Source organism: Mustela erminea, chromosome 3 (genome assembly GCF_009829155.1).
Source record: "Mustela erminea isolate mMusErm1 chromosome 3, mMusErm1.Pri, whole genome shotgun sequence".
In the NCBI taxonomy this organism is placed as follows: Eukaryota; Metazoa; Chordata; class Mammalia; order Carnivora; family Mustelidae; genus Mustela; species Mustela erminea.
Window position 1 is genome coordinate 132,436,122 of NC_045616.1, and position 25,858 is coordinate 132,461,979.

At 39.8% G+C, this 25,858-nt stretch overlaps 1 long non-coding RNA gene across 2 annotated transcripts in view; it reads left to right on the plus strand.

Moving 5' to 3' along the window:
• The window catches only part of LOC116586950, a 101,768-nt gene that overhangs the window by 51,717 nt on the left and 24,193 nt on the right, over positions 1–25,858 (plus strand). The window contains exon 2 of one of the 2 annotated variants that reach the window (XR_004284220.1): positions 17,908–17,950. The exons of the other annotated variant lie outside the window; for it this stretch is intronic. This is a non-coding gene — a long non-coding RNA (uncharacterized LOC116586950). The remainder of the gene's footprint in view (positions 1–17,907; positions 17,951–25,858) is intronic. 2 annotated transcript variants of the gene reach the window in all.

Below are 25,858 nucleotides of genomic sequence, written 5' to 3' on the forward strand. Positions count from 1 at the left end.
CCCAGTGAGTATCCTTGTGATTGTTGCTTTAAATTCTCCATCAGGCATGTTACTTACATCTGTTTTGCTTAGGTCTTGGTGGTGTCCTTGTCTTGTTCTTTTATTTGGGATAAATTTCTCCATCTTGGCATTTTGTCTAAGTCTCTGTCTTCTGTATATTAGACATGTCATTATGTTTCCTGCTCCTAAAAGGAATGGCTTGTGAAGAAGAGGTCATGTTGTGCCCAGGGCATAGCACTTCAGAGAGTGACTCCATTGTATGCTGGGTGCACATTGCTATTGTGTTTTGGCTGCTCTGTCCTTCAGACCAGTCATCTACAGAGGCTCTCCTTGCCTGCCGTGGACAGTTTGGTCCATGGCCTGAATGTGGTGAGTTTTAACGAGCTCAAATCTGCTTGTGAAATGAGACCTGTTGCCAACTCCACCAGTACCGAGGCCCTGTAGAACTCTCTGGTCTGGAGACATGCTGTGGGTAGGGGCTTATGCTAATTTTCTGGGGAGGGGGACGTGCTGCCCTGGGACTGAGGCAAATTTGACTGAGAAGGGCAATTCCACTGGAGCTCAGGGTGGTGGGGTTTGGTGTGAGTTAGCCATTGTCAGTGCTGTGCTTCTCCCTCCTGGTAAGGGGTGGGGGAAGAAAATGGCACCAGCCAGCTCTTTCGTTCCTGGAGAAGGGTCTCCACAAACACTGCCTCTCAGGGAGGCGCTCAGAAAAGAGTGAATAATGTCCTCCTTGTGTGCCCTAGGCACTCTTGAATTGCTATTTCCACACTGTCTGCCCCAGGATGTTTGCCTGCCTTCTTTCCAGGAGTAGTACAATGCCCTCCTGGATCTGTCTGAGCCAAGCTGCTGACCTTTAAAACTCTAGGCTTTAGAGATATGGTGTGGGCAGGGGTGTGTGTGCTGTTTTTCTGGGGGAGGGTCCTGCCATGCTGGCACTGAGGCAAGCATGACAGAGATGGGCAGTCCCACCAGAGCACAGCAGGGTAGGGCTTGGTGTGGACAGGCGGGGCACCCAGTATCAGCACTGTACTGCCTCCGAGATGGCTCTGTGTTGATGCTGAGGGACAGAGGTGGCAAATGATGCTGGCCAGCTCCCCTGCTCCTGGAGAAGCCTCTCCAGGAATGCTGCCTCCCAGGGATGTGTCTTCCCACTGTGTGCCCCAGGCATTCTTCAGGTGCCATTTCCACATTGTCTTTCCCCAGTTCTTTGCCTGCCTTCTCTCCAGGAGCAGGGGAGGGTCCTCCAGGCTTTATCCCAGTCAAACCTGCTGACTTTGGAACCCCAGGCTTTATTCCTTGCCTCTTGTTTTCCAAGTGGGGGGGGGGGTTTCGAGGAAGTGTTCTTGTATGTTCCCCTGGGTGTTCCTCTCTCTTTGTCTTTCTTTCTCTCTTTCTCTGGGGTATTTAGGATGATTTGATAGTTACCCAGTTGTGTTTGTGGGATGAGATGCCTAGGGTCCTCCTACTCTACCACCATCTTGGGGACTTTGACTTTGTTTCTCAGAGCTATTTTGATGCTGGCTATTCACCTAACTTCTTTGATTTTAGCTTCCTAATCCACGAAATGGGACAAGTAATGCATAATGTGTGGCAAGTACTAATCACTGTGCCAAATTCACTATGGTGCTCAATAAATTGTATTGATAATCATGATCATTTTTACTCAGATAACATGAGAAAAAAGATGAGAAAATTCAGCCCAATTGAGAAAATTCAGCCCAATTGACAGTGACTTTTTTTTTTTTTTTTTTTTTTGAGTTGCACCTTGCATTGTAGTGGTTTCATCTGCTAAAAGTCTTGGTTCTAACAGGTTAATTGGTTACTCCTGTAAGAAAATAGCTATTTGCGTTTTGATAGATATCCTATAACCATTATAACAATTTAACCCAAAGAATGGCTTTAGTAGGAATTTCAAGCAGAGTCAGGCTGGTGGAGAAAGGTTCAGGGAGTATGACCTACTCTGGACTTTTATATGGAGGACAGTTTACATAACAAACAGCAGTGGTATTTTACCGTCAGAGCTTATGACTTAGGTGTTTGATGTGGGCATTAATGCAGTGGACAGGAAAGGGCACAGTACATTTAAAAGTCAATTGTTGCTACATTAAGATAAAACATGACAATATTAGTCCTTTGATGACATATAAAATGGGCTTTTCTACCTCCATTACAGCACCTCATGGTTTCCAGACTTAGACTATGACTATTCCAGAAAGAATGCAAAAAAATATTTATGCATATTTTAGATACAGTTTAATTTCTCAATTGATCTACTTATTTTTTAAATTACTGAAATAATGCATATTTATTCTAAAAAAAAAAAAACCCTAACCATTCAGAAGTATAGATGAAAAAAATTACCTTAAAGAAATTTTAACTTCGAAAATTTTTTGAAAAAAAATGTCGTCAACATTTCGGTGTTCATCACCATTTGAAAGATGATGAGGGGCCTAGTGGCATCCTGGTGAAGGTTTGCAAACTCTCAGCATTTCAAGTGAGCACACTGTAATCTCTTTTATCCACAAGTTCTTTCAGGGTGACTCCTAGGCATAATGGCAGGACAGGGACCCAAGCTTCTGGCCTGGGAGCTTTCATAAAGGGTGAGGGATTGGGCACACATGAATGCAAGACAGGAGAACTTAAAGTTTCCCTTTAGGAATAACCAACCTCATAACCGACCAATAAAAAAAAAAAAAAATACTCCTGTAGAAGAAGGCTGTGGCCACAGTATAATGTATTTTGTTGGTGGGAGGAGTGCAGAGAGAGGGGCTTATACCTTCAGTACCCTTTAAAGTAGAAAGGATGACATAGGCTTTCAAAGTTGAGTTTCTTTTTGAGGTTCCATTTCTAGACTTGTCAGTGTGAAAAAGTAGCACGACTCAAAGGTAGTGTTGATCATTGCTGAAGATCTCTGCTGAAATTATTATTGCTAAAAAGTCTTTATAAAAGACCTGTTAGAGTTCTTGGTTTCTGGCCAGGAGGAGCTTATGATTTCTCTTCACACCCATGGCAACAGATATTGAGGATGGATACACGGATGAGAAAATGTTGAATGAATTTATGGGTGTGCTATTGTATACAGGAAGGAATAAATATATGCTGAGTGGTGGAATAACTATGATAATACTTTAGGAACTTCATTTCAAAACTTGTTTTATTTGTTATCCATTTCTTCTTTGTTCAAAGAAAGGATTAGGCCAGCTTTTAGGGATGTGTTTAGTCATCTACTGCAGTGCGACAAATCACTCTGAAACTTAATGGCTTAAAATAATAGCAACTGTCTATGGATTGAACTCAAGTAGGTGGTTCTTCTGCTGGTTTTGTCTGGGCTTATGCAGCTTCTGTTATCTGGAGGTTATCTAGGGTTGGAAATCCAAAATTGCTTTACTCATACGTCTGTCTTCTCAGCTTAGATATCTGGACCAGGCAGAGGCTAGCTGGGAATCTATTTCTTTCTCTCCTTGCCTCTCTCTCTCTCTCTCTCTCCACACAGTGTCTGCAGCAAAGGAACTGGACATCTCTATACTGTGGTTGAGAGCCCCAAAGAGGGTGAAAACAGAAGCTTCCATATCTCTTATGGCCTAGGCCAGGACTGGCAAAGTGTCACTTTCCCCATATTCTCTTGATTAAAGAGAGTCACAGGGCAGCCTGGATTTCATGTCAGAGGGAAAAGAGACTAATTTATTGATGAGAAGAACAGCCAAGAATTTGGGTCATCTTCAATTCACCAATGTACAAGACATCCAATAATCACTTCTAAAAATGGCCATTAAGGGGGGCCTGGGTGGCTCAGTGGGTTAAGCCGCTGCCTTCAGCTTGGGTCATGATCTCAGGGTCCTGGGATCGAGTCCCACATGGGGCTCTCTGCTCAGCAGGGAGCCTGCTTCCCTCTCTCTCTCTCTGCCTGTCTCTCCGTCTACTTGTGGTTTCTCTCTGTCAAATAAATAAATAAAATCTTAAAATAAATAAATAAATAAATAAATAAATAAATAAATAAAAATGGCCATTAAACTTTTTGATTGAAGGGCTACTATCAGCTGTGATGTTTTACACCAACACAAATGGTCTAATATTAGGAGCCCCCAAATTTCAACTTGCCAACTAGCCCAAGGTTTAAGATTTTTTTTTTTTGGATCAGAGTTACTCATAAAATTTTACAATATTAGGGAGAGAATTTGAAGGTCACCTAGCCCAACAAAAACAAGATTACAGACATTAATCTGTAACACATCAGGGTAACATATGGACTAGCTAATTTGTTTATGTGACTAATTCACTATGACTTTGATTGAGAACAGGGTCATGGGACAAATACATTTACATGGAAGGGAAAATGTAGGAAAATATTCAGAGTATGGGATGTTTTCTTAACCTAGCAAGGCCCTGTGAATGGAGATGTGCATGATAGTCCTACATAACACAGAGTGCTTAGAATAGAGCAGAGATCAGAAAATCTGTAAGATGTATTCTACCAAGTGTAGAATTTTGCTCCAGAGAGGAACTTTAAAGTGGTTTGCTACAACTCTCTTCCCATTAGTCAGAAGACTTCTTGTAAGAAGTGTTTCAACATCATTGGAAATGAGAAGCAGCTTTCTCATGAACTGCTTAGTTAATATAGAGAAATACTTAATTTTCCTCTCAGAGATTGTCTTTTTTTCATATTCTTGTATAAGCTTGAGGTTTACTGAAAGATAAATCTTGGCTGATTCTTGTTTTCATCTTTCTGTAATATCTCTTTCTTGTCTTCTTAGAAGAGGAGGGTGTTAATCAACTAATCTGAGATTGTGTTGATTGCTGGCCTCTGATATTTTCAGAATGTATGTTTCTAGTGTGGGTTAGTGTTTAAGAGTGTGTGTTTATCCTAATAGAAACCAGCAAAGCCCAGCCTACTGGCCTTTGCCCTGAGCTTGTTGAAACACATGTGTCCTATTTCATTTTGTAGTTGTCCTTGTTAGCTGGGCTTAGCAGCTTTGGTCTTCTCATTTTCTGAAAACTATGGGTATGCTTTGAGGTGTCAACATGCCTCAACATGTTCTCAAGGAAGCTTCAAGAGGAGTTTCACTGTGAGGCCAATACATTTTATCTGGAAAAGGATAATTCTGTAAAAGAGGAAATAACAAGTAAGGGACATCCCCCTGAAAATGGTAAGCCAGAGATTCCCTCCATCCCCTTCTCCTGCCCTTGAACTGGCTGATAGCATTACTGTTTCCTCTTCCCAGTTTCTAGCTTCTGTCTCCGCCTTGAGCAGCCCAGTGTTTATAACAGGAGCTGTGTCCATGGGCACTTTCTGAAAGGGGTAGAGCTCCTTTTTGTAACATTTGTAGGTTCTTTTTGGGCCTGAGTAGTTTTTTTTTTCTTTCTTTCTTTTTTTTTTTTTAAAGAAGACTCTTTTTTTTTTTTTTTTAAAGATTTTATTTATTTATTTGACAGAGAGAGATCACAGTAGGAGAGAGGAAGGGAAGAGATCACAGAGAGGGAGGAAGGGAAGCAGGCCCCCTGCTGAGCAGAGAGCCCGATGTGGGACTCGATCCCAGGACCCTGAGATCATGACCTGAGCCGAAGGCAGCGGCTTAACCCACTGAGCCACCCAGGCGCCCCCTTTTTTTTTCTTTCTTTTCAGTATATGTGTACTATGATCCTTGAACTTATGTGGAGAGAATTTGTGCATATAGTGGGTGTATTAAAAAAAAAAAACCTGATTCAATTAAGTTTTGTTTTTTTTTTCCTTAGACACAGAATAACTTCAAATGATTCTGAAGTCATTTAAAACGTCTTAGTATTTCCAAGAAAAATACTCAGGTCATAGCCTGTTTCTCAGTATAAAAGATTTGTGCAGCTTGGAACTAATTCACAAACTTAAGTTCCACTTCACTTCGTGCCCTTATGATTGAATTAGCTAAAATGTCAAGCATTTAATGAGTTGAGAAGACAAATTCCTGGTCCTATGTGTGATATTTGCAAGGCTTTAGATTTCTGTTTCAATAAAGCTTAAATAGAAATTCTATGCAGTGAATCTGTGGGACTTTTGACTGACCAGGAAAGCTGGCCACTGTTGATATGAGCCTCTGCTGGGGTGTGATTTTTTCTTTTTGAAACTTAAAGTATAACAGGAGTAAACCAATGCCTATTGACTCACTGTTTGGATTTCTCATTTGTTCTACTGAACTGATGTGATGGCTCTTCGACTCATTTTGCACTGTTAGAAAGGATCCCTCTTGGCTAGAAGGTCCCTAGTTGTTTGCGGTGCCCACACCTTTATCCTTTGGTCTTCACTCACCTTCCCCCCACCTTTCCTGTGTGATCTCTGAAGGACAAGTTTTCTCAGAGACCCTCAAAACTGATCAATACCAGAAAGGTGGTCATCAGAAAGAGTAGTGTCTTAGGATTCTGAGGTAAGATTCTGAGATGTCAGTGAGTCTAAAACAATTTAGGTGAAGGAGTGATACAGATCTAAAGGTGTGCCTTTCTGGTTCTTTGGGAATCTATGCTAGCGTGCGTCTGCCATGAGTGTTTTCTGATGGTGCTTCACTTGCATGGACCCATGTAGGGCTTGAAAGAGAGGTGGTGTGGCTTTTATAAAAATGACCAGGACCTCCCAAACTTTCCATTAGGGGCAACTGAGAGAAGAGGTATCCCCCAGCTTGGCCTCCAGACCCAGAGATCCTGCCCATTGTTATCAGAAATTGGATTTCAGACAGCAACCATCTTCCTGTGGCTGTGGGGACTCTCGGAACAGGCTAGAACAAGAAGAGAACAAGTTGTCAACCAATTTTGCCCAAACTCGGGCTAGTTTAGCCATCTCAGAGAAAACGAACAATTTTGCCTGAAGGCATTTCTGGTACTGATTATAGGCTGAGGGGGCCCGAGAGACAAGCAGCTCCTGACCTGGAATAGCTTGTCAGCTTCTAGGTGGTTCTGTGCAGAAGAGGGGTGGGTGGTGAGGAGATCTGTAATGAATCCTGTGGTCAGAGGGCCTAGGTGAAGAGAGAGACAGGAGAGGAGGAAAGCAGAGGAGAGGAAGAAAGAGAAAGATTTGGGTTAGGAGTTTTCCAAAGGAATAGCCATAAAAGAAAGGATTGGGAGGCCAAAGACAGATCCTTGAGGGACTCCTACTCCTGATGGCATCTCTGTCAATCCATCTTCCCTAGAAAGATGTTATCTTCACAGGACAATCTGTAGAGCAATCCTACCTTCTTTCAAAGTCATGAGACACACATCTAGGTTTCTGGCATACGGCATATTTTCTTTTTCTCTGACATTTTTTTTTTTTAAAATAAATTCCTCAAAAGAATTCCTCCTTGCCTAGCCTCTTTTGAACCCACTCCAGTTACACTCCCTTTCCATGCAGGTGAAACTCCTATCAGTGTCTCCAGGGTGCCCCAAATACCTACTAGTCTCCCTTCTACCCTATATTGGCCTTACTGTTCCTTCAGTACCTGAAGACATCTTCCACCTCAGGACTTTTCTTTGCTCTTTTGTGTGGACTGTCCTACCCTAGCTATGATTTAGTTTCATATTTCATTCTGTTTCTCAGAGAGGTTTCCAAGATTACTGTATCTTTTCCCTGTTTCCATGTCTTGCATTCTTTGTATCATTGCTTATGATATTACATTATGTATAACACCAGAATTTAAGCTTCATGAAGGCAGATACCTTACCATTTACTGCTCCATCTTCAGAATCTAGAACAGAGCCTCATGCATAATTGGTTCTGATTCATAAATGACAAAGCTGGATCAACCAACTACCTTACCATATGGCATTCAGATAGTTCTCAGGATGATGGATGTGTCAGTAGATTCATATTTGTTGTTTATTCAATGTGTGGCTTTTGACTAATCCTACTTAATTCAAATTAAATATGTTGTTTTGTATTTGTGATAGATTGCAAACTTTATAGAAAGCATTATTTAACATCTGATAGTGTTACAACTAAGCAAATTGATGACATCAACACATCAACGTTATTGTCAAGTTTTATATACATATTTATTTAAAGAGTTAATTTTTTAGAGCAGTTTTAGATTTATAACAAAATTCAGAGGAAGGCACAGAGATTTTTTTCCATATACCTGCTGCTCCCACTCATGAACAGCCTCCCCCATTATCCACATGCTCCACTGGAGGGGTACCTTTGTGACAACTGATCAACCTGCAGTAACACATGGTAATAACACAAAGTCCATAGTTCATCTTGGGGTTCACTTTTGGCGTGTTATACATCCTGTGAGTTTTCATAGAAGTATAATGACATATATCCACCATTATAATATCATCTAGAGTATTTTCACAGCTCTAAAAGTCTTCTGTGCTGTCTATTCATGTCCATCCCCTGGCAACCACTGATCTTTTTAACAACTCAGTCATTTTACCTTTTACAGAATGTCATATAGTAGGGGCCACACAGTATGTAGCCTTTTTACATTGATTTCCTTTATTTAGTAATATGCATTTAAAGTTCCTACATGTCTTTCCATGCCTTGAGAGTTTAGTTATTTTCAGTGCTAAATAATATTACATTGTCTGAATGTATCTTTTAATCTATCCCTTTACTTACTAAAGGACATCTTGGTTATTTCCAAGTTCTGATAATTAGGAATAAAGCTGCTATGAACATCTGTGTGTAGGTTTTTAGGTGGACGTAAGTTTTCAGCTCCTTTGCCTAAATACCAAGGTACACAATTGCTAGGTTGCACAGTAAGAGTATGTTTAGTTCTATAGGAAGCCATCAAAGTCACCATACCATTTGGCTACCTCACCAGCAGTGTATCAAAGGTCTTGTTGCGCCACATCCTTGCTAGCATTTGGTTGTGTCTTTGTCAGTGTTCCAGATAGTGGCCATTCTAATAGGGGTGTAGTGGTATATCTCATTGTTATTTTATTTTATTATTTTTTAAAGATTTTATTTATTTGATAGAGATTGCAAATAGTCAGAGAAGCAGGCAGAGAGAGAGGAGGAAGCAGGTTCCCCGCTGAGCATGTGGGGCTTGATCCCAGGACCCTGAGACCATGACCTGAGCCAAGGCAGAGGCTTCAACCCACTGAGCCACCCAGGCGCCCCTCATTGTTATTTTAATTTGCATTTCACTGATGATATGTGATATGGAGTATCTTTTTATATGCTTATTTTTTACCTGCGTATCTTCTTTGGTAAGATGTCTGTTAAGGTCTTTGGTCCATTTTTTAATTGGGTTGTTTGTTTTCTCATTGTTGAGTTTTATGGGTTCTTTATATATTTTGGATATTAGCACTTTAGCAGATATGCCTTTGCAAATATTTTTTTCCTAGTCTCTGGCTTGCCTTCTAATTCTCTTGATATAGTCTTCACTTAAAAAAAACTGCAGAGGGGCGCCTGGGTGGCTCAGTGGGTTAAGCCGCTGCCTTCGGCTCAGGTCATGATCTCAGGGTCCTGGGATCAAGCTCCGCATCGGGCTCTCTGCTCAGCTGGGGGCCTGCTTCCCTCTCTCTCTCTCTGCCTGCCTCTCTGCCTACTTGTGATCTATCTCTGTCAAATAAATAAATAAAATCTTAAAAAAAAAAAAAACCCTGCAGAAAGGCAGAGAACTATTAGACTTCTTCCTTTTTTTTTTTTTTTTTTTTTTAAAGATTTTATTTATTTATTTGTCAGGCATAAAGGGAGAGCGAGCGAGTGAGCACAGGCAGACAGAGAGGCAGGCAGAGGCAGAGGGAGAAGCAGGCTCCCTGCCGAGCAAGGAGCCCGATGCGGGACTCGATCCCAGGATGCTGGGATCATGACCTGAGCCGAAGGCAGCTGCTTAACCAACTGAGCCACCCAGGCGTCCCTCCTTTTTTTTTTTTTTTTTTGGTAAGATTTTATTTATTTGACAGACAGGGATGACAAGTAGACAGAGAGGCAGGCAGAGAGAAAGCGCGGGAAGCAGGCTCTCCACTGAGCAGAGAGCCTGATGTGGGGCTCAATCCCAGGACCCTGAGAACATGACCCGAGCTGAAGGCAGAGGCTTAACCCTTTGAGCCACCCAGGCGCCCTTAGACTTCTGCTTGGTGTGTGATAGCTGCAGCAGAAAAATGTAAAAAAGGAAACACAAGAACCCCCAAACCTTAGGCTTGCATGAAAAACAATTCAGGTCAACTAAATACTGACCAGGTGTCTTTGATGTAAGAAGTATGATAAAGCATTTGTTTTCATCTAGACTTCAACACTGCAGTGTTACACACTATGTATAGTCATTTTAAATTTATTTTTTACTTTTTAAACTTTTTCTTGTTAATTAGACAACCACAAGCAGAAGAATGAAACTGGACCTTTTCCTTACACTGCACACAAAAATAGACTCAAAAGGGATGAAAGACCTCAATGTGAGAAAGGATTCCATCAAAATCCTAGAGGAGTACAGAGGCAGCAAACTCTGTGACCTCAGCCACATCAGCTTCTTGCTAGACATGTCTCCAAGGGCAAGGGAAACTAAAGCAAAAATGAACTTTTGGGACTTCATCAAGATTAAAAGCTTCTGTACAGCAAAGGAAACAATCAACAAAGCTAAAAGGTGACTTAGAGAATGGAAGAAGGTATTTGAAAATGACATATCAGATAAAGGGCTAGTATCCAAGATCTATAAAGAATTTCTCAAACTCAACACTCAAAGAACAAATAATCCAATCAAGAAGTGGGGAGAAGACATGAACAGATATTTCTCCAAGGAAGATATCCAATGCCTAACACACATGAAAAAAATGTTCTACATCACTCGGCATCAGGGAAATATAAATCAAAACCACAGTGAGATACCATCTCATACCAGTCAGAACGGCTAAAATTAACAAGTCAAGAAACAACAAATGTTGGTGAGGATGTGAAGAAAGGGGAACCCTCCTACACTGTTTGTGGGAATGCAAGCTGGTGAACCACTCTGAAGTGGTTCCTCAAAAAGTTGAAAATAGAGCTACCCTATGACCCTGCAATTGCCCTACTAGGTATTTACCCCAAAGATACAAATTTAGTGATCTGAAGGTGGACTGGCACCCCAATGGTTGTAGCAGCAATGTCTACAACAGTCAAACTCTGGAAAGAGCGGAGATATCCATCAACAGATGAATGGATAAAGAAGATGTGGTTCATATATATGATGGAATATTACTTAGCCTCAGAGAGGGTCAATATTTACCATTTACATTGAAGTGAATGGAACTGGAGGGGATTATGCTGAGTGAAATAAATCAGCTAGAGAAAGACAGTTATATGGTTTCACTCATATGTGGAATATAAGAAACAGGCAGAGGATCATAAGGGACGGAAGGGAAAACTGAATGGGAAGTCATCAGAAGGAGAAACAAACCATAAGAGACTCTTAACTCTGGGAGAGAAACTGAGGATTACTGTCGAGATGGTGGGGGGTATGTGGTAATTTGATGATAGGCATTAAGTGGGGCACATAATGTGATGAGGACTGGGTGTTATATACAACTAATGAATTAATGAACTCTAGATCTAAAATTAATGATGTGCTATGTTGGCTAGTTGAATTTAAATTTTAAAAAGAGTAAAATTAAAAAAAGAAAAAAGAGTTACCGCCCCTAGAGAGTGGCCATTTCTGATACAATGCTAGCTAGCATCTTTGGACTATGCACTCTTGAAAGAATGTTGTTGAATATCTTGAGAATTAAAGTTTGAGCTGATCAGCACTTATATCCCAATAATGATTCTGAAGTATTTTAAGGAAAATATATAAGTATAGACTCTTCATCCATCAGAAGGAACCACTATTAGAATACATACTTCTTTGATAAATGTTTTAATATTTCTGCATAAAACTAATTTATTTCACTGAGTTCTAAAACAAACCCCTGTGTAAAAAATACCGTTGTGTAAAAAAAGAAAAAAAAAAAAAACAAGCACCAGGATAAATCATCATGAAAGCCAACAAACATTGCTGGAATCTTCCTGAATGGTTTCATCTAATCTAACCCTCACCTTTCTCCCACAATATCCTATCCAAGATAGTATCCTATCCAAGAATAGCAAGGAATTCATGCCTTCTTGCTTTTTACTGTAGTTTCTTACCTAATTATGAGTTCTTAAACAATACAGTTTTAGTTTGCCTTAAATTTTAATGGTCTAAAGAAAGAGGCTTTTTAAAAAAAGTAGTCTGTAAAAGGAGTTTAAGTGAGTTATTTTCTTCTACCCCATCAAACTAACCCCACAAATCCACTCACACTCTGTATGGCCCCATCAATCAGAAATGGATCCCTTCTTCATTAAGTTAGCCAATCGTTCATTTATACCGTATAATTCCAGAGGAAGGGGCTCCGTATTTGCTGGCCGTCAATCTGTGCTTGCGTATGGAACATCCCTACTTCAACACACTGGCTTTCTCAGAATGTGTTTGCTTATCCACCTGGCACCTTCTTCAGTCTGGCAATTATAGTGGGTCTTTAGCCCCTGTTACATTTCCTTCTAAACTTGAGTCGTCTTATTGTGCTATTTTCTTCCTGGATGTGGATGGTGATTTCGTTTGTAGAAGGTGATTTTTGATAGAAAAGAGGTAGTAGTTTTAGATGAGAAAGGAGCAATAGTCCTCAGTGATGTAACAGATGTACCAATGTGCTTCATTCTGTTGATGGTGGCGGAGGCTGTGTGTATGTAGGCGCAGGGAGTAGATGGGTATTTTCTGTACTTTCTTCTCAGTTTTGTGGCAAGCAGTAAGTCAAGTCAATTTAAAAAAAAAAAAAAAAGTCTGTTGAGGATTCAGGTTTGGGAGCCACCAAGCTCGCTGAGGGGACATGCAGAGCAGAAGCGCCTGCAGCTGGAAAGCTCATCTCAGAACCGCTGCTTCCTTCCCGTGCTACTCCTCCGGGAAGCTCCCTATTCTCTAAAGCCTGTTCCATTGTTGGATGCCCCCAAGATTTGAGGATTCTTCCTTATATGGGACTGACGTCAGTGTCATTGTTACTTCCAATCATTGTGTGTAATTCCTCTCCCTGGAGCTATGTAGACTAAATCGAATGTTTCCCACACGAGGCCATTCGCATGTGTGAAGGCAACACTCCCATTCCTCCTGTCCCTACCCCACATCATATCTTCTCATTTCAAGGCTAAGGATGCCTGAACTTTGAATAGTGCTTCCCCTGATATGAATTCCAGGCAATTCCCATTCCTGGTTAGTTGCTTTCCTAGGAATTTCCACTTTGAAACTATTAACAATGCATCTGGCAACAGGTAGCATCCGATCAGAGTGGAGCCTCTGGGTGGGCCTCTCATTACCCCTTACATTGTTGGGAAGGGTCAGGGTCCTGGGACAAGGGCTGAAATGACGCGGGGCTTAAGCAGCAGCTATTTACCTGCTGGTACTAAAGCATTTCAGTATTTTAGCTGTCAGACTAGCCATCTTGGGGCACACTTCCCCAATACTGGCCTCATCAAGCTCCCTCTTAAAACAGAACTCCAGTTGGGAACGTGACAGTAGAGGCGGACGTAGGCACAGAACTGAGAGTGGGACTGTATCGGCTTGCAGACAGAACAAATCTCGATGTATTTTCAACTGAGGCCCCATGGAGCCATTTTTATCGCACCTACTTTGTGCAATTTTGCGTTTGACTTCTGAACCTGAATGCAGGTTCGTTTATCATGAGATTTACGGTTTCTTTTTTCCTGCCTTTTTGGACAGTTGGGCTGGTCAGGCCACATATGGTCCTGTCTCATGACTTTGTCCTATCTGTAATTGATGGTTTTTGATAGCGTTTTATGGATAATAAGGTCAGGGGAGGTAAGGCCGGAGAGACAATGCGACCACATACTGCTGGAGACCTCTGCATAGCAAGCATTCAGTCCACTCATTCTGACTGGTGGTACTCAGAAATCACTGGAAGAATTTTTTAAAAATAGAGATAGCAGACTTTACCCCACACCTCTTGAAGTATCTTCTCCAAAATATCAATTTTTACAAAGCTTCCAGGTAATTGTGATAAATGGGCAGGTTTAGGGACCTGCCACTTTAATGTAGGCTCTCTAGTTCAAACCTTATGAATGCACTTACTGGCTGGGTTTTTAGCCCTTTTCACTAGATTTTGTCAAACCTTGTACCTTTAAAAATAATCTTCATGCACAACTTCAAAAATAATATTACTGTTCCTTTCTTTTCTAACTTGGAGTCTTCACTTTCCCTGAGAAAAAGATTTCTTATGATAAAATGAAAGAAATTAGATGACTTGTTCATTTCAGTATGTTCTAGAATATCCCCCCTCTTCAAGTTCTCTGTTCAACCAATTCATTTTATTTTGGGATATTCTGAATCCCCAGCTTCCTGCTTTGAAAACCAACATAATCCCCCCAAATTGCCTTCATCATGCATAGTCTTTCACTGCTCCAACTGAATGGAGTGGCTGATATATTGATTTTATTTACCTCATGTACCTAGCAGACACTTTAGCGTTTATTGTATGACAGACACTTTTCCAACAGATTTACACATATTAATTGATTTAATTTTTTTACCAGCTTATGTGGTAATATTATTGCCTTTATTCCTCAGGAAACAAAAACCAAAAAGATGAAGTAATTTGCTGAAGGTCATATATCTAGAGAGAATGGACCTGGTTCCAGATTCCATGCCTTTAGCTACCAGCAAATATAAAAATGATAATAATACATCTAAAGTGGTTTTTAATGTGATGCTATATGTTTTTTTGGGGGAGGAGTTTGATAGAGTGGGATAGAAGTCACGTGAATGAGCCCAAATGAGAAGTGGCAGTGGTTACCAGCTGGACCGTTCACTTTTCTCTTACATAAATGTATAGGTTCTAGGCATTGATTTCCACATAGAAAATTCTCTACTTGCATAAATGCCCTAGCTCTATGATGTTTAAAATGTGTTTTGGAGTGAATAAGGGGAATGCAAATCGCTAAATTTTATTTTTTTATGTCTCCAATATAATGAAAAAACAACTGTCGAATAATGTGGGCTTTCAGAAGGTAACCTCTAACCTTGCCCCTAACTGTATCTGTTTTCTAGCAGACTTAGGCTCACTTCTTTAATGTCCCTGTGACTTGACCTTTCATTCATTCTTTTGTTCACCCAACAAGTTTTTTTAAATTAACATATAATGTATTATTTGTTTTCAGGGTACAGGTCAGTGATTCTTCAGTTTTACACAACTCACAGCACTCAGCCTAGCATATACCCTCCCCAGTGTCCATCACCCAGACACCGCATTCCTCCCACTCCACCCCCCTTCCCCCCCCCAGCAACTCTCAGTTTGTTTCCTGAAATTTAGAGTCTCTTATGGTTTGTCTCCCTCTCTGCATTTGAGAACTAGTCGTAGGCCAGGCCTTGGGGGATAGTGACTGCAAAAATCTGAGTTCCTGCCCTCATGGACCTTAGACTCAAGTTGAAGAAAGCCATAATCATTCAAAATGTCATGCATTACTGTACTGTGTATAATTTATTCCATCCTAACAATGTTCACAGTGAGTTATAACCATTGAGTTAATAGCCTGTCCCTGTTCTAATTCTAATAGGTTTGAGGGAAAGCCCTAGATTTCTTCTCTGTGCTCCCAGTGTTTGCTAATTCTGACATCCACTTAGTGCTTAATTGTATAGTAAATCAGTGTGTGGATTCATGTTTTTCTAAATGTGGATGTGAAATGACTGGCCTATAGTGATTCCAATTTTGTCTTTGTATTTCAGAATGTATAAAGATACTGTTAATTTCAGGAGCAATTCAGGAGCATTTTAGGACTTAGTTAATGAATGAGAAGATGATTTGATGAACCACAGTTAGAAATTTCACCATTTACTTAACATGAAGAATATGGAAGATAGACGAAATTTCCCTTAAAAAAAAAAAAAAGATTTCTTTATTTATTTCAGAGACAGAACAAGAGAGCACAAGTGGGAGAGGCAGAAGGAAAGAGTGGATCTCAAGCAGACTCTGTGCGGAGCATGGAGCCCAATATGGGGCTCAACATTACAAACCTGAGATCATGACCTGAACCAAAACCAAGAGTTGGATGCTTCACCCACTGTGCCACCCAGGCACCCTGGAAGAGAGATGAAATTTCTTAATAACCAGAGTCAGAGAAGTTTTTGTGCTCATAGAGATATTAAAGATCAGCTGACAACCTCCACGTATTGTCAAAGAGGATTTTGAGGACCAGAGGAGCTCATTAACCAAGGCCACATAGCGGTTAAGAGAGCCACAACTGGAAACTGGGCTCTGCACCATACTCTTTAAAACAAATCAAAATGAAAAACTATGTAGTATTTGGTTTTTCATTTTAAAAAAGAAGAGTATGTAAGTTTATTTTCCCATCCCAGTTTACTGAAATTTTAGAATTTTATTTATCTATTGACTAATTGACTGGAATGCCCCCATATTCTTATTTAATGACAAAAGCAGATCTTGCTAGAACACAGATTATTCATGAAGATTATAATTATCTTCTCTCTTGTCTTCCTTCTTGAAAGGCTAGTCCAGAAATTTGTAGAGTAAGATATGGAGATTGTGGTCAATAGGGAGATTGCTGGATTCAAAGGCAATTTATACAGGGAGATTAAATAGGCAGGTTTAGATCTGTTTAAAGGAAGAGCAGAACAACCAGCTGACTGAATTTCCCTAGAAAATACATCAAGTGGCATTTTATATATGCAAATTTCAAAATACACTCTAGTCAATTGAAAAGTAAAGCCATTCTCTGTTTCATTTTCTATAATCTGTATAGTTTCTGTTTTATCTGGAAATCCAGATGGGAATGATTCTTAGAACCCGGCATTAAGTGATTTCTATACTTTAAATTATTTTTAGGATGGTGAAATTACTGAGTCCTAAAACTGGATTTCTTTACTTCTACTTCCCATCCTTTCCAAATACACTGATTCGTTGATTGATTCATTCATTCTTTATCCAAGAATATTTTGAGTGAATGTGTGCTTCTCTGTTATGCCTGATTAGAATACAAATGTGGGAATTAACTTGACAGGACTTACAGTTTGTTTGGCTCAGCAACACCAAGAAATGTCAAATTGTAGCTCTATCACTGTTACACTCTCTGACGTCATTGAAAAGGCTCAGAAACACACAGAAATATCATTTAGTGGCTTATATAAACATTTTGGAGATAATTCTATTTTCATTTTATGTATTTTTTAAAGATTTATTTATTAGAGAGAAAGGGAATGGTGGGGAGGGGCAGACCAAGGGAGAGAGAGATTCTCCAACAGATTCCCCACTGAGTGTGAACCCTGAGATCATGACCTGAGCAGAACCAAGAGTTGGATGCTTAACTAACTGAGCCACCCAGGTTGTATTTCATTTTATATTACTTGAGATAATGTTTATAAATCTTCCAAAAGACTACTATGTTCCTAACATACGTCATTCAAGTTTCATACTTTAATTCTAGTTTTTGGTTATTAGCTGATGAGAGGCATATTCATCCAAATCAGGGTTTTATAAACTAGGACAGTGGTTCTCAAATATGATCTGAGGATCCTGGGCATGTGCAGGATGGTGGTTGATAGTGCAGAATTATCACAAGAATTATCACAATTTTGTGTATGCCCAAACATTGTCTCTGGTAGGATAAATATATAATGTCAGACATAAATACACATGTACCCGATATATGTAGATAGTGCTGAGATGAATTAAGTGCAAGTTAATTATAAAATGATTCATTTGTGAACACTTTTTGTCATAATGTATTTACCCAATCAATAATTATTAAGTGTTTAAATACTGTAACATGTATTCTCAAACCATTTTGTTAAGGTTTTCATACTCAGAAAGATGAGAAACCACTAACATAAAATATGTCCCTTAATGAGCTTTGTTTTTTCTTGGTGAAAAGTTCAAATCTACTGCCCTCTGCTTCAACACTTTGGTTTCTGTCTTCTGCACCTTTTCTAATACTGTTATGTCTTTCCTTAGGCAGAGTGATAGAAGTTTCACACAAATTTCTTGTCATACAGAGGTGAGATAATTATTGCTTTGTTTATATCATTTTCTGATTATACTAAATATTTTCTGGGTTCTCTTGGCCACAGCTGCTCACTGGTCCTGTGTTCTAAGAAAGTGAAGTCATAATTCATTCCAGGAATTGATTTGTACTTTGAGGCTTGGGGATTTCCTGTGATCCCACTAGACTGACTGTAGAGTCCTAAGCCTTCCATTCTGTGCTGGATTCCCCTCGCCTCCCCCACCTAGGAATATCAAACTGTCATCCACACCTTCTCATTCCTTTTCTCTTTGTTTTTTCAATCAACCTCTCCTTATATTGGCGCTCTCTCCTGTGACCATCCTTCAGCTCTCCCAACTTAGAAAATAATCCTGGAACACCTGGGTGGCTCAGTCTGTTAAGCGTCTGCCTTTGGCTCAGGTCCTGATCTCAAGGTCCTGGGATCGCGTCCTGCATTGGGCTTCCTGCTCAGTGGGGAGCCTGTTTCTTCCTCTCCTTCTCCTTCTCCCCTCACTCGTGCTCTCTCTCTCACTCTCTGACAAATATATAAGTAAAAATCTTTAAAAAGAGAAAGTGGTGCCTGGATAGCTCAGTCAGAAAGTGCCTGCCTGAAAAGAAACCTGTAACCCAGTATTGGATCCCGTTGTTCCTCTCTTCACTGTCACACTTGCACTTCTCTAGTTAGTGTTCCCCTTCACCAGCACTTGCTTACCTCCCATTCGTTTCTTAGTTTGTGAACATGTATGTGGCTTCTGCCTTCACCTTCTCCCTGAAGTTGTGCCAGCTTAGGTCGAAAGTGAATCCCCCTATTTCAAAAGCTAGCAGGAACTGTTTGTTCTTACTTCAGGTGCCCTCTCTGCCCCCTGGAACTACTTAAACTGCTTCAATTGGCTCATGTTATCACAACCCTCGAAGGCTTTCCTGTATTTTATATTATTTTACTTTCTCTTATTTTTTAAATTTTTTAAGTAGTCTCCACGTGGAGCCCAACGAAAGTCATGAACTCATGACCACATCTGAGCTCAGGACCTGAGCTGAGATTGAGAGTCTGACACTTAACTGACTGAGCCACCCAGGAGCCCTTTCCCACATTTTAGAATGCTCTTTCTCTTTAACTTGGCTGACTGCCATGAATCCTTGAAGAGTTCATGTTAGTGGCACTAATTTGGGAGGCCATATCCTGTAATCCTCTCAGTTTCAGAGTATTGGGAGGGCTCATGGAGCACCCTTTATTTATCTTTATAATAGCATGTACCACATTCCATCAAAAGTGTTCATGTTAATTTCTACTTTGAGTAAGTATCTGTGTCCATTATATATAAATTAGAAAATCTGTTGAACATGAAGGAGTCTCCTATAACCTCATAGCCCAGGGAGAACCACTACTTGTATTTTGGGTTTTATCTCTTCAAGCCACACATGTACACACGTGTTGACATTGCATGTTGTTTTGTTTTGTTTTTAAACAGCATCCTATATCTTGAATATTGTTCCATAATCTGCCTCATCATTTTTAAGGCTTCAGAGTACCTACTTTGGATATATCCTAATTTATTTCAACTGTTCTCTTTTTGGGACACCTGGTGGCTTAGCTCGTTAAGCGTCTGCCTTTGGCTCAGGTCATGATCCTAGCATTCTGGGATCAAGTCCTGCATCAGGCTCCCTGCTCAGTGGGGAGTCTGCTTCTCCCTCTGCCTGCCCCTACCCCCGCTTGTGCCCCCTCTTGCTCTTGCTCTCATTCTCTCTCTGACAAATAAATAAATAAATAAAATTTTTAGATAAATAAGGAAAGAAACCGTTCTCTTTTCATGTGTATGTAGATTACTCCCCTTTTCTCACGGCCTTCGCAAATGTTTAACCTCCTGCCTTGTATAGACAGCTTTATAACGTATCCATTATAAACTAAGGATACATTTCTGGGGTCATGGAGTGGGGGAGAGCTGTTAGGGCAGAGGGTATTTACAGTTTTAGGACTTTCATATATTTAACCAAATTAATCTCTAGAGAAATGTTGCCCCAGTTTATAGGAGTTGGCTGACCACATACGATTGGCATTGCTAGCTAATTTGCTGTCCCTCTGTGAGATTTGGTGCTTGAGTGTGATGATGCTGTCTTTCATGGAGATTCCAGTGGGAGTAACAATTATTTGCCAAAGGAAACAATCTATATTTATTTTTGTGATTTTTTTCCCCTGTATTTTTCAAAGAAACATATTCATGCCTGGTCTTAGGGATAGATTTCCAAAAGTAAGTAAGTTAGGATAGATTTATAAGCGGAATACACAGCAGCCTTCGCAAATGTTGATATAGATATATGAAGGTTGTTTTCAAATGGGCTGTTACCCTCCAAAGAACAGGCTATATACGGTATATAGAGTATGAGTCCACTTTTGTAATAAAGACCTATATTCATAAATTACACTTACAATACTGAAATTGGGAATGTACTGTGTTTTATTATCTCTGTTAAAAGAGTGTCCACGAACCATTTTATAGCTGATCAATAAGCAGTTTAAATCATCCATTTTACCAGAGGTATTTCTCATCATCCCCAGTTTTCCCTTTACTAAGAGGTGAGAAGAAAGAGGGGTTACAGTGCAGTGGAACCCCATGATGTACGTTCACTCCACTTTCCTGTGAAACTTTCCGGGCCAGTGAGCGGGAGCAGTGCCCATTTGCCTGCTCTTCCCAGGAGCGTTGTGAAATTAGAGAGATTACTTGGTGTTCTTAGGAGGATAATTCGTGTAGAAATCCTGGGTGTTTCTATTTTTTATTAATATCTACCTCCTACCCTCAAGTTTTGAAATGACTCACGACTTAATGTGGTTTGATATGTATAATGGGAGACTGCTTGGAAGGAGAGAAGGCATCTGAGGAAATGTCACACAATATTACCGTGTTCTTTAGCATCTCTCATGACATAATGATACATTTGTGTTTTCTGTACTTTCCTCTTTTCCTTTCTGGTAATTTTGCCTGTTGAAAAATTTTCTAAAAAGTCATCCTTAAACCAACTGGGCCGAGAGGGAAACTTCCTAAGTTTCCATTTGTGTACCTTTGTTTACCATTTGTATGTCAACATTAAAAAATAAACTGCCTGGTGCCTGTCAGAGGCAAAGACTGTATACCTGGCTAAACTTGTAGCATAAGAAACTTACAGATATCTCTCTCAGAGTAGCTCAGTAACAATTATAAACTGAAATGCAAAGCATGAATAAAATCTTACAACTAAAAATCTATGACAGAAAGAAATGTAAATGAAAAGATACTACATAGGGGCACCTGGGTGGCTCAGTGGGTTAAACCTCTGCCTCTGGCTCAGGTCTGGACTCAGGGTCCTGGGATAGAGCCCCACATTGGGCTCTCTGCTCAGAAGGGAGCCTGCTTCCCTCCCTCTCTCTCCGCTTGACTCTCTGACTTCTTGTGATCTCTGTCGGCCAAGTAAATACATAAAATCTTAAAAAAAAAATAAATAAACTGCCTGGCAATACTTGAGGTAAAGCTATTTCTATTTTTCATTCTATCCATGATTCCATAGTCTTGCCTGTCCTCTGATAAGGTGCCAAAATTGGAAAGATGGAAAATTCTGCCGCAATTATTAGATAAATCTCTTTCCAGAGAGAACTCATAATAATTGCTTCAGATTGCTGGCATGAAGGACTATTTCTTTTGTTAAGGAGATAAATTATAATTTTTATTTATTTAATACCTTCTAACTTTTTAGGAACTGTCTCATCCATGGCCTTAGAAAGGTTTAGGTAGTTCTATCATGAAATGTAGTGATAACGATTGTTATTAATTATTGAGAGCTTATAGTGTTCTAAAATTATTCAATATGCCTCATATGTATTACTTCATTTATTATTCTTTTTGTTATTTACTATATGGTATATGTTATTTAATAATTTTATGTGGGCTTCTGTCTGGCTCAGTTGGTAGAACGTGGAACTCTTGATCTTGGGGTTATGAGTTTGCCCATGTTGGGTGTAGAGATCACTTTAAAATAAAATCTTAAAAACTTGAAAAAAAATCATTTTATGGATTTTCTAGCTTTCTTCTATGCTCCATACCTTCTAGTCTTCTGGGATGTGCTATGTAATCTGTCCCTTACTTGGATCAATTTAAAAAATAATAATAACTACAATTGTCATTTATGGAGCACTTATTAGTTGCCAGTCGCTGTTCCAACAGTCTTGTTCCTACATCCCTATTCCTGTCTTTCAGATGAGGAGGGTGTAAAGGTTAAAGTTTTGCTCCAGGTCCCACCAAGAGTAAATGTTAGAGCTGGGGTTAGAACCCAGAGTGACTCCAAAAAAGACAATTTACACTCTGCCACCTGTTCTAGTTGACTTAGATGAAAAAAGCAAGACATAGTCTGAGACTGATGTAAGTAATTAGAAAGAGTAACCATAAGTATCTCTAAGTGGATATTAACACTAGAAACCTAAAGTCATACAATTTATTAGGAGCTATCCTAATTTTTAATATTGGCTTAAAATTTGGTTCTATTTGCTGAAAAATGAGTAAGCCACCTAGAAATATCTGCTTTTATAAAAGTTTTTCTAGATCACTGAGCAAACAATTTCAAGTTCAATGCACTCAGCATTCAGGGAGCATCTGCTATGTACTGGGTGCCAGTGTGGAAGTAGAGAATGTTGTAGTAGGAAGGGCCTTAGAAATCACAGAGCCTATTGATTGTCACTCTGTAGTCCACACAGCCTTTGGGTTCTGCCAAGGTCTATCTATAGCCTTCTTTGGATATAGGGAAGAAATGGAGAGAACCAAAGGGGAGATCAAGTAATGGAATTCTGGTGCTATCCTGATGTCTTCAACAAGAACAGCTCCAAATTTTTACTTATTGGCCCTTTTGAATTTTCTTCCTTTTACAGATGAAGAAATTTAGGGACAGTGAGTATATGAGGTGAACAAACGATGGGCTAAGAAGGCACAAAAAATAGGATCCTTCCATTTGCCAGAACAATGAGCTGCATGATATTCCTTATGCTCTTTATACTCGTTTTAGGAGAAGGTTTTATATTTAGCATGTTCCTGAGATCTTCGGCCAAGCCAGTCATATTGCATTCAGATGGCCATGTTGCAGGCATTGCCTAATGGCAAATGTGGTGACTTCGGGGCTATTAAGAAATTGCAGTCGTTGAGTGTAATGCAAATTGTTTTGACCTTTATTGATGTTCACTCTTGGGTTTTTTGCCCGTGGTTCCAGCTGAAGTCCTGACTTTATCGTCATACAATTTCGAAGTTATATTCTTAGTAATAGACTAAGAATTATCATGTCTTCTTAACAAACACTCTGATGGAGAAGATTCTGGGTTAGGGAAAACTACTCTATTAATTTTAACTACTTATGTTTTAACACTATAATTATGTAGTCTTTGGACATAATATTTAAAGAAAAGATACATCTCATTCTAGGTGTCCAGCATTCTGGCTTATATTGCTTTTATCTATTACGATAATCAGAGGGCTTGGAAACTCATGTATTTTATATCAAATCAAAGGTAAGAACTGTTTAGCCAGGATTATGAAAATTATATTAAGTTATTGGCTAGAGTGACAAAAATGTGTTCTAGTTGAACTTTAGAGCAAGACACGGGCTTTTCTGCTGTTGGACTAGAGGACAGAGGCAAGGAGACCAACTTGGACTTTAAGAAGCGGAGGAGACAAGGGAAGCAACTCAATTCAATTAGAGGCTGGTAGGAGCAGTTGACATCTGTAGCTGGAGGAGATCATCCAGCAGCTGTGGCTGGGTCATCGTGGTGACTGTAACCCAGACAAGAAAAACAGACTATGGGAGGCAACCTGCTTGCAATTTCCTTATGCCAGCATTAAAACAATGTTAGGGCTTACTGATTTTTTTCCATGAAGGGAAAAAAGTTCACCCAAAATAGGTCTAGGTGGATTTTTTTTTTTTTAAATAGAAACAAAAATAGTGAGCCTGGCTTCCATTAATAAATATCTTTATTTCCTAGACATTTAGGTAGTTTCCTTTTTTTACATTTTGCTCTGAAAGACAATACTGTGAAAAGAATCCTTATTTATTTGTTTCTTTGTTTCTTTCTTTTTTTTTTAGAGATGTTATTTATTTATTTGACAGAGAGAGAGAGCGAGCTAGCACACAAGCAGGGGAAGTGGCAGAGGGATAGGGAGAAGAAGATTCCCAGCTTTCATAGAGTCTGATGTGGGGCTGGATCCCAGGAATCTGGGATCATGACCTGAGCCAAAGGCAGACGCTTAACTGACTGAGCCACCCAGGCACCTGTTTGGTTATTTCTTATTGGACACATTCCAATTTTTTCTGTAGGATAAAAACCTAGATTATAGATTTCTGTGATAAAGGGTGTGTATATATAATTAAGGTTTTTGATAGGTAATAAAATTATCTTTTCAAAAGCTTCAAAAAAATCCATTCTTACATGGATTTCTTACCATTTGTTGGGGAATCACAGAAGTTAAGGATGCACTCTTGTTTCAGAGACTCTGGAAGTTACATGGAACTCTCAGGGGTTGAAGGGATCGTTTTTACTCTATTAAATGTCCTGAGCACTCTCCTTGCCTAGGATATAGCCTCTTTCGATGTCAGTACTCAGCCTTTTCTTCTGCCCTGTCTACCTTACTGATACCTGAGGCCATAGCGAGGTGAACTACTGAGCCAAACTGGGACAAATTTTTTTTTTAAGAATTTGAACCAAGAGGCACACATGAAAACCAGAAACTCAGAGAATGTAGCTAGTTGTACTAGATCCTGGAGCTCTATGGTCACAAAGAGTTAGGGAGAAGGGTAGACATTTAGCAAACTATATGTCCTGAAAAAAGCTGAAATAGAAAACTTTTTATATAGAGGGGATGTGGAGAAAGAGATCAGTGCTGAACATTAGAGACCAAATGGCCTGAGAGGTTCAACAGTGCAGTCCTTGTGAGTCCCATCAGCGTATTCTCTGGTTGGTTCCATAAGACCCTCCTCTGCTTTCTGGAGTTTGATCTGTTTTGATCCCCATCCAAGACACCTGACTCCAGGTAGAGTGCAAAGCATTTGCTTCAGAAACATAAGCCTCCAAACATAAATAGAGAACTGTATTTTCTGAAGTATAAATTTGAACATATTTGACAAAAATGATTTTTCAGAGTTAAAATTTACCCGACCAGATCTGCTCTTAATTGTTCAAATATGTGGAATTTCATGCACCCAAATTCACCTTGATGGATCTAGTACAACAGTCCTCAAACTCGAGCACATGTCAAGATTACTTGGGCGGGGAGGCTTGTTACAACTCAGATTGTTGGACCCCATCCTAAATTACTGATTCAGCAGTTCTGAGCAGCCACCCCCCCCAATTTTTTTTTTTTTTTTTCCTAACAAGTCTTCAAGTAATGTTGATGCTTCTAGCCTTGGGGCCACACATTGAGAACCATTGAAGTAGTAAGAATGTGGGAAAGTCCCTCAGAGAAGAAAAGGATTCAATTTCTCATGTTTTTACTAGTCATTCCTAGGAAGATCTTCTTAACATTAACTCTTTTTCTTATCCTCTTCTCCCCTCTACTTCACTACATCCCCCAGACCTCATCCCCTGGAAACCTTTTGCCCCAGTTGCCATATTCTACCATGGATGGCACTTAACACATTGCCTGGTAGCAGTTGTATGCCCAATGAACTGCCACATTCTGAGGGCACTGACCAGTATGTATCATCTGTGTGTCTACTGATTAGCACCACATCTGGACATGACCGGCATGGAATACAAGTTTGTTGACTGAATGATAGAATGAATGAGAAGAATTCCTTTCTTACTAATTTTTTAGGTCCTTAATGAAGTCCATCTCTGGTGGGTTTAATCCCTCCATTTCTCTCTACCATGGTAAAGTTGAGAGGCCATTGTTTATCTCTTTTTTCACCTTTATTCTTAGA